An 11,155-nucleotide genomic window follows, 5' to 3' on the forward strand; every position below is an offset into this window, starting at 1 on the left:
TTTAGCGAGTAATAGTGATGATGCAGACAGCTTATTTCAGATAAAGCTGCAGCAATTGTTGGGAACCATTAGGCAACAAAGTTAAACAATGGTAGTTTTCAGGAATAGAATGAGTCATTGTTAGGCAGGAACAATGAAGGAAACAATCAACAATTACAGGTTACTCATGTTTTTAAGATTCTAGTTCAGACTGGTCAGTACTGTTGTGGAAAGCCATATGGGGGCAGAAGAGTGTACTAGTGGAGCTTTTGTTCAAACAAGTTGCAGTATTGGTAGAGCACAAGAGCACAAGTGTCTGAATGTCATAAAACAACATATGGAACAAAATGTGGCATTCGCTTGGTACTGTATGATCTGGATGAATAGGACCAAGATTTGTTGCTATGGAGTTCTGGGATACACCTTGTGGGCACAAGAAGTAAAGTTCCAGGAAACTTTAGTGTTTATTATCATATGAAAGTGTTTCTGGATAAGTATTCTTTCCTACAAAGAAGTTGTTTTGATCCATTTTAGATTCATAAGAAGACAGTGAAGTGTAGCCTCAGAGAAATTGATATAAAATCAGTACTGAAAATGCATCAGTGCATAGGACTTAACATGAAACCAGAACAAAAGTTATGTTCCAAGTGTGTTACACTGCTAAAAAATGAAGAAAATTCTGATAATTTAAACATGACTGATGAAAGGTATCAGCCACCTACAACCACAGTGGATGAGCAATTAAATACTTCGGCGACTGCTCTTGGTTTGTCTCCCATGAAGACACACAAAGTTGGAAAAAGAGACAGGCCCAGCTATGGTAGGAGAAAACTACAAAAAACTCAAATGGATTTAAAACACAAAATAGCTGACACTAATGGTGGAAGAGGAAGAACTATCTGCTCCAAAGGAACAGAAATCATGCCAGAAATGCTCTGATTTGGACAAAATTGTGCACAATTTGAAAGAAAAATGTGCCATATCCACACACCAGAAAAAAGTAGCTATCCTTACCCTTGCACCTTCCAGCTGGTCTATTGACTACACTGAAAAGGAATTCAATGTTTCTACAGATATGGTAAAGCAAGCACAACTTCAGCAGGCTCAGGGTAAGCAATTGAGTTCAGAAATAAAGGTGCTAGTGTCGGAGTTTTATGAAAGTAATGACTACAGCCGAATAATGCCTGGAAAAAAAACCACTATGTAACAGTGAAAATGGGAAATGTATGTGTACAGATGCAAAAAAGACTGTTGCTGTGCAATATATCAGAACTAATGTAGAATTCAAGGAAAAGTATCCCAATACCAAAGCAGGTTTATCATCTTTTTTCAATCTTCGGCCAAAATGGGTTGTGCCTGTAAGTGCAAGGGACACACACAATGTCTGTGTATGTGAGACCCATCAAAATGTTAAGCTGATGTTTGCTGCTATAAAGGATTCTGGTCTGGATTTCAAGGGTGCAATGAAGCTGCTAGTGTGTGACATCAGTTCCTACCAGTGCATGATACACAGGTGAGAAAAGTGTCCTGGTAAGGCAAATCTTGCAGAACACATGAATAACAAACTGTATGGTGAACTCCTTATGAATGATGATGAACATGTTTCTTATAAACAATGGACACGCATGGATCACACAAGCCTTGAAACAAAGAAAAGTACATTGGAAGAATCTGTTGAAATGTGTTGTCAAAAAATGGACAAACTGACCACACACAGCTTCACAGCAACAGCACAATCGGCTTATCTCCAGTTTTGTAAGGATAATTTGAAACAAGATGAAATTATAGGAATACTAGACTTTTCTGAAAATTATGCGTTTATAGTTCAAGATGCCATCCAAGGATATCATTGGGACAACAGTCAAGCAACTCTCCAGCCATTTGCGATTTACTGTAGAGGTGAATCAGGTGATGTGTCTGTCGTGAACCTGTGTGTTTTTAGTGACTGTTTAATTCATGATGCCATTGCAGTTCACGCCCACATTCGCACTATCATGGCATATGCGAAAAACAAGCTACCTCACATACATTTTGTGAAATACTTCAGTGATGGGGCAGCAAGTCAGTACAAAAACTGTAAAAATCTCAAGTTTATGCATACATTACCATGATTTTCAGATTCATGTAGAATGGAATTTTTTGCAACAAGTCATGGTATAAATATGTGATGGTATTGGTGCTACCATTAAGCAGATGGCATCACGAGCTAGTCTTCAGCACCCTACAGAAGTTCGCATTCTAACACCTCTTCACTTATTTACCTGGGTACAGAAAAATATCTCTGGCATACAATCATTCTGTTACAAAAGATGAGGTGAAATCAGTCAAAGACTTGCTAAAAAGCAGAATAGAACACGTTAAAACTGTTGCAGCCACAAGGAGCCATCATCACTTCTCTCTAGTGGACTCTGACAATGTGCAGACGAGCAGACTGTCCGGTTATAACTACAGGCTCATGCACAACATGTGTCTTCACAGTGTGTCTGATTCAAGATTCAGAAGCAAAAACAGTAGCATACAACCAGGATGCTATGTTATTGCTGTTTATGATGACAAATGGTACTTAGGATGTGTTGCAGAGCACTGTGAAGCAGAAGGTGATGTATTTGTGAACTTCATGGCACCAGCATGACCAGCAAGATCATTTCATTGGCCATGTTTGGCAGACAGGTGGTGGATTCCTTTTGAACATATTCTTATGACAGTTCCAGTCCTACCACAGTGTCAGGAAGACAGTACAATTTGCCACTCAGTGTACAGAGTACAGTAGCTAAAGTGAGGGAGAATTTCTGTTTGAAGCACAATCAACTGGTTTTTAGCAGTTAAGGTGCAGTAAACATTAATGATAGGTTGTGTTAATCTGTCTGTATGTTGTTACTTAGTGATTAAACAGTTGTGGGACAGGATAAGAAGAGGCAGAACAGTTTACAATATGTCTTTACAAAATTGTGTTGTGGAACAATGGCCACATCACCAAATACATCTGTCAACTTCCATTGTACACAAATGTCCTGCAATAAGAAGTTGAAATTTTGCCACATATTATATTATGGCCTATTTATGCAGTGTGTGAAATTTGGCTTGGATAGCACTTGTCCCTTTTGTGCTACCACACTTCTAAAATCCATGTTTTTCAGGTAATTTTTCAAATTTTTGTCTTTTCATGTGCATGTAACTCAGTTTTTGTGACTGATATGGGCATGATGAGTTCCATGTGTGTTTAGGCCATATTAAGCTTACCATCAAAAAAGATTTATACCCTTTTTGAGTGAATTATATTTGGCATAGAGGGCACCTACAATATGTACCTTTTAATGTATTACATTTTTTAATCACATTTTGGAATTTTTCATTTTCCTTCAGAAATACGTTGTTGGTGTTTTGATTCATAGTGTGTTCTCCAAATGGATGTTACTGGGTTGTAAAAATTTCACTGGACTGTGTGGAACAGTTCCAAAGTTGTTAAGACCTGAAGTTGGGTCTGAAGATAGATTGCCAGATGTGGGTTGCAATATCTGGGTTATGCCACCTTCTTTCACAAGTCATAATTCTGGAACTAATTGGCACTGGAAACTAATACTTTGTACACGAGTGTTCCACACACGGTAGAATTAGTGTACTGAATTTCAGTCAAATCTGAGACTATGAGCTGGAGCCCCTGGTTGAACTGTCATGAACTGACCCTATGGCAGTTTATCATGGAATGGAGTGAGAATTATAATTTAGTCATTAATGAAGTAAAATAAATTATTTGAAAATAATTTTGAAGTGACATTGGCATGGTCACTAATCTGTGAACTATGTTTTGTAGTACTATTAACATTAAGTGTTGACTCTGAATATGTGAACAAAGTGTAGATAGAACTGTCAGCAGTAAACTTAAATTTTAGACAAATATCACATGGAAGCATAAATTGTTACGCAGCCTGTAGGTGCAGAATGAATTTGTATGTCAGCAGCAAAGTTTTGATGAAGCCAAGGGGTTACACATTAAATATTGACCGGTTTGTTCATAACCACTTTCTGTGTTTGCTGCATATTGCTACACATATTGCTACACATATTGATAGTGAAACTGCCAATGTTACAGTTACTGTTGTAAGTAATCTTACATACACACACCACTTAAAATCTGTTACAGTTTAACTGTTTTTAGGGTATTCAGCTGTCAGCAGGCAGCCGGCCGCAGGGCCAAGCGGTTCTAGGCACATCAGTCTGGAACTGCACGACTGCTACGGTCGCAGGTTTGAATCCTGCCTCGGACATAGATGTGTGTGATATCCTTAGGTTAGTTAGGATTAAGTAGTTCTAAGTTCTAGGGGACTGATGGCCTCAGATGTTAAGTCCCATAGTGCTCAGAGCCATTTGAACCATTTGTCAGCAGGCAAACAAATTCACTAGGTGCCACTGGCATTTTTAATCTGCAAACCAGATTTGAGGGTTCTGACACAGTCACACAAACTACTTGTGTACTGTCTGCGCTGAAAAAGTCTGCTTCAACATCCATCTTGGGTGCAACTGCAGAAGTACTGCGATAGCAGTAATGCAGCATTAGCATTTGAATATATGTGAGAGCTTCATTATAGTTTATACAAACTTTGTGAACAGCTTGCAATTCAATTGATGAGCAGTATCAGAACAGTAATCCTATACCATCATTGTGAGGAAATGATAGGAATGTAAATATACTAAATACTAGTAAATACAGTAAGAGTGGGTAGACCCAACGTGGTTCAGGCTTTGGATTTGACCCTTGACGTAATGATGGTTTGGCATATAGAATAAGTATGCAGAATACATTGTGTTGAATGAAAAGGAGTTTGAACAGTCATTGACCTTGGACCTGAACCTGAGAACTATTCAAAGGTTACAAGGTTAACATGTTAGCCCCCTCGAAATATTGGTTGCGGTGAGAGACTGCTACATAGTGCAGCTCAAGGCCTAGCCTAGGTTGAAAGGTGGCAGTGTGGCTGTGAGCTGACAAAGCCTAGAAATGTGGAAGCCAAATAAGGGATGTGGTAACAAATTGACCAGTAGCACAGCTTAATGTTTACCGAAAAATCCAAATGATGCCCAGAATGGAACTTTCATCCACAAGAAGTCTTCTCTTACATTGTGTGCTGTGTTAGTTGATGGACTGAAATTCCATATAACTTTAAGAGATGCATGTAGATGTTATATCAATTGAAAGACACCTTCTTTGCCAAATTAATTAAAACTAAGTTTTATTTGTTGTACATTTTGGGCACGAGAACTTGCTGGAAAGTAATGGCTTAAAATTCTACTTGAAAATTATTGAAGCATTTTAATGAAAACACTTTATTAACATTTTACATCTTCATTCTTCATGTTTATATATTTATTTCAAACATTGTCACCCTGGCACTGAACACCTTTCTCCTAATGAGACACCAGGTTGTTGGTGTTTTCACTGTAGAATGTTTGACTTTGTTGGCAGACCCACAGCCTCACCTCTGCTCACACTAATTCATCACTATTGCAGTTAATTCCTTGAAGGTGTTCTTTAGGTTTTACAAACAGTTGAAAATTCATTTGCTCAAACTGGGTCAGTGTGGAAGATCATCAATAATAATGAATCAAAGGTGTCACTCTTGTAGGTGCAAAAAAAGTTGTGTATGGTCTGGCATTGTCATGCTGAAAGAGACGGTGCTCCACATGTGGATGAACTATTTGAATTTGTGCTCTGTTTCCTGAGAGTTTTCTCACATGCTAACATGGTTAAATAACACACACCCATGTTACATACTGTAATTCAGAACTCTCCAGCAGGAGGATGCTGCATATTGTCAGCAAAGTGGGAACACTGCCAGAGTAATATGCATGACAAGTAATACTTCAACTGATATTCTTAATGGGATAAAAATTTTGGAGGCATTATTTTCTGGTACACCCTTGTAATAAATTAATGCATTGAATGTTGCAGTATGGTTCCCTTGGCATTGACCAACATCCATTTGGAAGTCATGATACTAAATCCATATACACATCAGCCAAAACATTATAACCAACAATTTGCTATCAATATAAACTCATCCAGGCAATAGCTCCTTGTCTTGTCTGCTGGTCAGACACACGTACAGTGCATGGATTAGCAGTGATCATGCTGTCCATGTATAGAATGGGGAATGCACACAATCTGTTGAGTTTTGCCGAGAGCAGATTTTGATGGTCTGAAGGCTTGGCATGAGCATTTTGGAAGCTGCACAGCTTGTTGGGTGGTCGAGGAGTGCTGTGGCTGTTGTCTTCAACACTTGGCAATACAAAGCTAAAACCATGTCCAGACTTTATGGGGGTGGCCAAGCACCCCTCATGACAGATGGTAGACATCATAGGCTGGGCAGAATGGTAAAATAAGACAGGCAGCAAACATCATATATTAATGCTGGGCAGATAACAAGTGTGTCTGAATGCACAATGCTCCAAACACTCCTAATGATTAGTCTGTGTAGCTGGTGACCCACGAGTGTGCCAGTGTTAACGCCATGACATTGTCAACTACAACTGAAATAGGCATGTAACTATTGGCACTGGATTTTGGCGCAATGGCAGATCACTGCATGGTCTGATGAATCTTGATACCTTCATCATGCCTTTGGGAGGGTGCATTTCCATCACCCACAAGGGGAACAGCTCCTTGACTCCTGTACTGGCGGGGCCTCCATTATACTCCGGGAAACATCCATGTGGCTACCCATGGGTCTAATGGAGCTTGTGCGAGGCACTATCTCATAGAAGGAGTATTGAAAACTGGTGGTAAACCACATCCACCCCTTGGGTTGTTGTGATCTTCAGTTCTCAGACTGGTTTGATGCAGCTCTCCATGCTACTCTATCCTGTGCTAGCTTCTTCAACTCTGACCATCCTCCAGAATCTGTTCCATGTCTTCATGCGTTGGTCTCCATTTACTATTTTTACCCTCCATGCTTCCCTCCAATACTAAACTGATGTTCTCTTGATGCCTCCGAACATGTACTGCCAAGTGATCCCTTCTTCTTGTCAAGTTCTGCCACAAATTTCTCTTCTCCTCTACTCTGTTCTATTCAGTACCTCATGAGATACATGATCTAACCTCTAATCTTCAGCATTCTTCTATGGCATCACATTTCGAAAGCTTATGATCTCTGCTCATCTAAACTATTTATCGTCCATGTTTCACTTCCATACTCCATACAAATACTTTCAGAAAATACTTTCTGACATTTTAAATTTATAGTTTGTTAACAAATTTCTCTTCTTAAACACTTCCCTTGCCATTGCCAGTCCACATTTTAAATCTGCACTACTTTGACCATGATCAGTTATTTTGCTCCCCAAATAGCAAAACTCATCTACTACCTTAAGGGTCTCATTTCCTAATCTAATTCTGTCAGCATCACCTGATTTGACTACATTCCATTATCTTTGATTGGCTTTCGGTGATGGTTATCTTACACCCCCCCCCCCCCCTTTTTGAAGGCACTGTCCATTCTGTCCAACTGCACTTCCAGCTCCTTTGCTGTCTCTGACAGAATTACAATGTCATCAGCAAACCTCAAAGTTTTTATTTCTTCTCCCTGGATTTTAATTCCTACTCATAATTTTTCTTTTGTTTCCTTTATTGATTGCACAATATACAGATTGAGCAACACCAGGGATAGGCTAAAACCCTGTCTCACTACCTTCCAAATCACTGCTTCCCTTTCATGCTCCTTGACTTTTATAACTGCCATCTGGTTTCTGCACAAATTGTGGATAGCCTTTCACTCCTGTGTTTGACAACTGCCACACTTAGAATTTGAAAGAGAGTATTCCAGTCAACATTGTTAAAAGCATTCTGTAATTCTACAAATGCTAGAAATGTAGGTTTGCCTTTCCATAATCCATCTTCTACAAAAAATTGTAGGGTCAGTATTGCCTCATGTGTTCCAACATTTCTACGGAATCCAAACTAATCTTTCCCAAGGTCGGCTTGTACCAGTTTTCCAATCGTCTGCAAAGAATTCATGTTGGTATTTAGCAGCTGTGACTTATTAAACTGATAGTTTGGTAATTTTCACGCCTGTCAAGACTTGCTTTCTTTGGGATCACAGTTATAATATTCTTCTTGAAGTCTGAGGGTAATTTGCCTGTCTCATACATCTTGCCCGCCAGATGGTCGAGTTTTGTCAAGGCTGGCTCTCCCAAGGCTATCAGTAGTTCCAATGGATGTTGTCTGCTCGCAGGGCCTTGTTTCAACTAAGGTCTTTGAGTGCTCTGTCAAACTCTTCGTGCATTATCATATCTCCCATTTCATCCTCATTTACACCATCTTCCATTTCCATAATATTGCCTGCAAGTACATCGTCCTTGTATATACCCTCTATATACTTTCACTTTTTAGCCTTCCCTTCTTTGCTTGGAACCAGTTTTCCATCTGGGCACTTCATATTCTTACATGTGGTTCTCTTTTCTCCAAATATCTCTTCAGTTTTCCTGTAGGCAGTATCTATCTTGCCCCTAATCATATGTGCCTCTACATCCTTAAATTTGTCCTGTAGCCATCCCTGCTTAGCCATTCAGCACTTCCTATCGATCTTGTTTGATATGTTTGTATTCCTTTTTGCCTGCTTCATTTACTGCGTTTTATATTTTTTCCTTTCAGCTATTAAATTCAATATCTCTTCTGTTACCCAAGGATTTCTACTAGCCCTCATCTTTTTACCGACTTGATACTCTACTGCCTTCACTATTTCATCTCTCAAAGCTACCCTTTTGTCTTCTACTTCCCATGTTCTTCCCAGTGTTAACCTAATGCTCTCTGAAACACTCTGCAGCCTATGATTCTTTCAGTTTATCCAGAGCCCATCTCTCAAAATTCCTAGCTTTTTGCAGTTCCTTCAGTTTCAATATACAGTTCACAACCAATAAATTGTGGTCAGAGTCCACATCTGGCCCTGGAAGTGTCTTACAGTTTAAAACCTGGTTCCTAAATCTCTGTCTTACCATTATATAATCTATCTGAATCCTTCTAGTTTCTCCAGGCCTCTTCCACATGTACAACCTTCTGTCATGATTTTTAAACCAAGTGTTAGCTACACTGTGAGATAAAAAGTATCTGTACACCTGGCTGAAAATGACTCAAAATTCATAGCACCCTCCATCAGTGATGCTGGAATTCGATAGGGTGTTGGCCCACCCATAGCTTTGATGACAGCTTCCACTCTCGCAGTCATACGTTCAGTCAGGTGCTGGAAGGTTTCTTGGGGAATGGCAGCACATTTTTCACAGAGGGCTGCACTGAGGGGAAGCATCAAGTTGGCATTCCAAAACACCCCAAAGGTGTTTTATAGGCTTCAGTTCAGGACTCTGTGCAGGGAAGTCCATTTCAGGGATGTTACTGTCATGTAACCACTCCACCACATGACCTGTATCATTGAACAGGTCGTGTTGAAAGGTGCAATCACCATCTCCGAATTGCTCTTCCACAATGGGAAACAAGAAGATGCTGTGATAGTGCCACACAAAACTACAAGCGGTGCAAAAACATGACCACAACATAATTTTACTGTTGGCACTACACATACTGGCAGATAACATTCACCAGGCGTTCACTATGCCCACATCCTGCCGTCAGACTGCCACATTGTGTAGCATGATTTGTCACTCCACACAGTGTTTACCACTGTTCAATTATCCAATGTTTATGCTCCTTACACTAAGCAAGGTGTCATTTGGCATTTACTGGTGTGATGTGTGGCTTGTGAGCAGCTGCTCAACCATGGAATGGAAGTTTTCTCACCTCTCACCTAACTGTTATAGTACTTGGAGTGGATCCTGATGCGGTTTAGAATTCCTGTTCAATGGTCTGGATAGATGCCCATTACACATTACGACCCTCTTCAACTGTCGGCAGTATCTGCTAGTTAAGAGACGAGATAAGGCTGTATGCTTTTGTGCTGTATGTGTCCCTTCATGTTCCCACTTCACGATCATATTGGAAACAGTGTACCTAGGGGTGTTCAGGAGTGTGGAAATATTTGTACAGACGTATGACACAAGTGACCACATTCGAAGTCCATGAGTTCCACAGTGTGTCCCATTCTGCTCTCTCACGATGTGTAATGACCACTGACATCGCTGATATGGAGTACCCAGCAGTAGATGGCAGCACAGTGCACCCAGTATGAAAAACATGTTTTTGGGGGTGTCCGGATACTTTTGAACACATAGTGTATGATGATCTGCTCTGTGCAAAATTCTATCAGATGGCTTTCTTTCATCCCTTTCCCACATTCTATATTCATCTACCACTTTTCCTTCTCTTGCTTTTCCTAATATGGAATTCCACTCCCCTATGACTATTAAATTTTCGTCTCCCTTCACTATCTGAACAATTTCTTGTATCTCATCATACATTTCTTCAATCTCTTTATAATCTGCGGAGCTGGTTGCCATATAAACTTGTATTACTGTGGTAGACATGGGCTTCATGTCTATCTTGGCTACAATAATGCATTCATTATGCTGTTTGTAGTAGTTCATCTCCATTCCTATTTTTTATTCATTATTAAACCTACTCCTCCATTACCCCTATTTGATTTGGTATTTATAATCCTGTATAATTCTGTCTTGTTCTTTTTGCCATCGAGCTTCACTAATTCCCACTATATCTAGTTTTAAACTATCCATATCCATTTTTAAATTTTCTAACCTCTCAACCCGATTAAGGGACCTGGCACTCCATGCTCTGTAGGACGCCAGTTTTCTTTCTCCTGATAATGTCGTCATCCTGAGTTACACCACCCAGAGATCTGAATGGGGGATTATTTTACTTCCAGAATATTTTACCCAAGAGGACGCCATCATCATTTAACCACACAGTAATGCTGCATCCCCTTGGGAAAAATTACAGTTGTAGTTTCCCCTTAACATCATCTGTATGCAGTAGCAGCACAGCAAGGCTGTTTCGGTTAATGTTACAGGGCCTGATCAGTCATTCATCCCAAAGGTTGCCCCTGCAACTACTGAAAATGCTGCTGCCCCTCTTCAGGAACCACACGTTTGTCTGGCCTCTCAACAGATACCCCTCCATTGTGGTTGAATCTATGGTACGGATATCTGTATCGCTGAGGCACGCAATCCTCCCTACCAGTGGCAAGGTCAGTGGTTTGTGTTAGGTCCACCTTTCATGACAATT

The sequence above is a fragment of the Schistocerca serialis genome, unplaced genomic scaffold (genome assembly GCF_023864345.2).
Source record: "Schistocerca serialis cubense isolate TAMUIC-IGC-003099 unplaced genomic scaffold, iqSchSeri2.2 HiC_scaffold_1402, whole genome shotgun sequence".
NCBI classification, from domain to species: Eukaryota; Metazoa; Arthropoda; class Insecta; order Orthoptera; family Acrididae; genus Schistocerca; species Schistocerca serialis.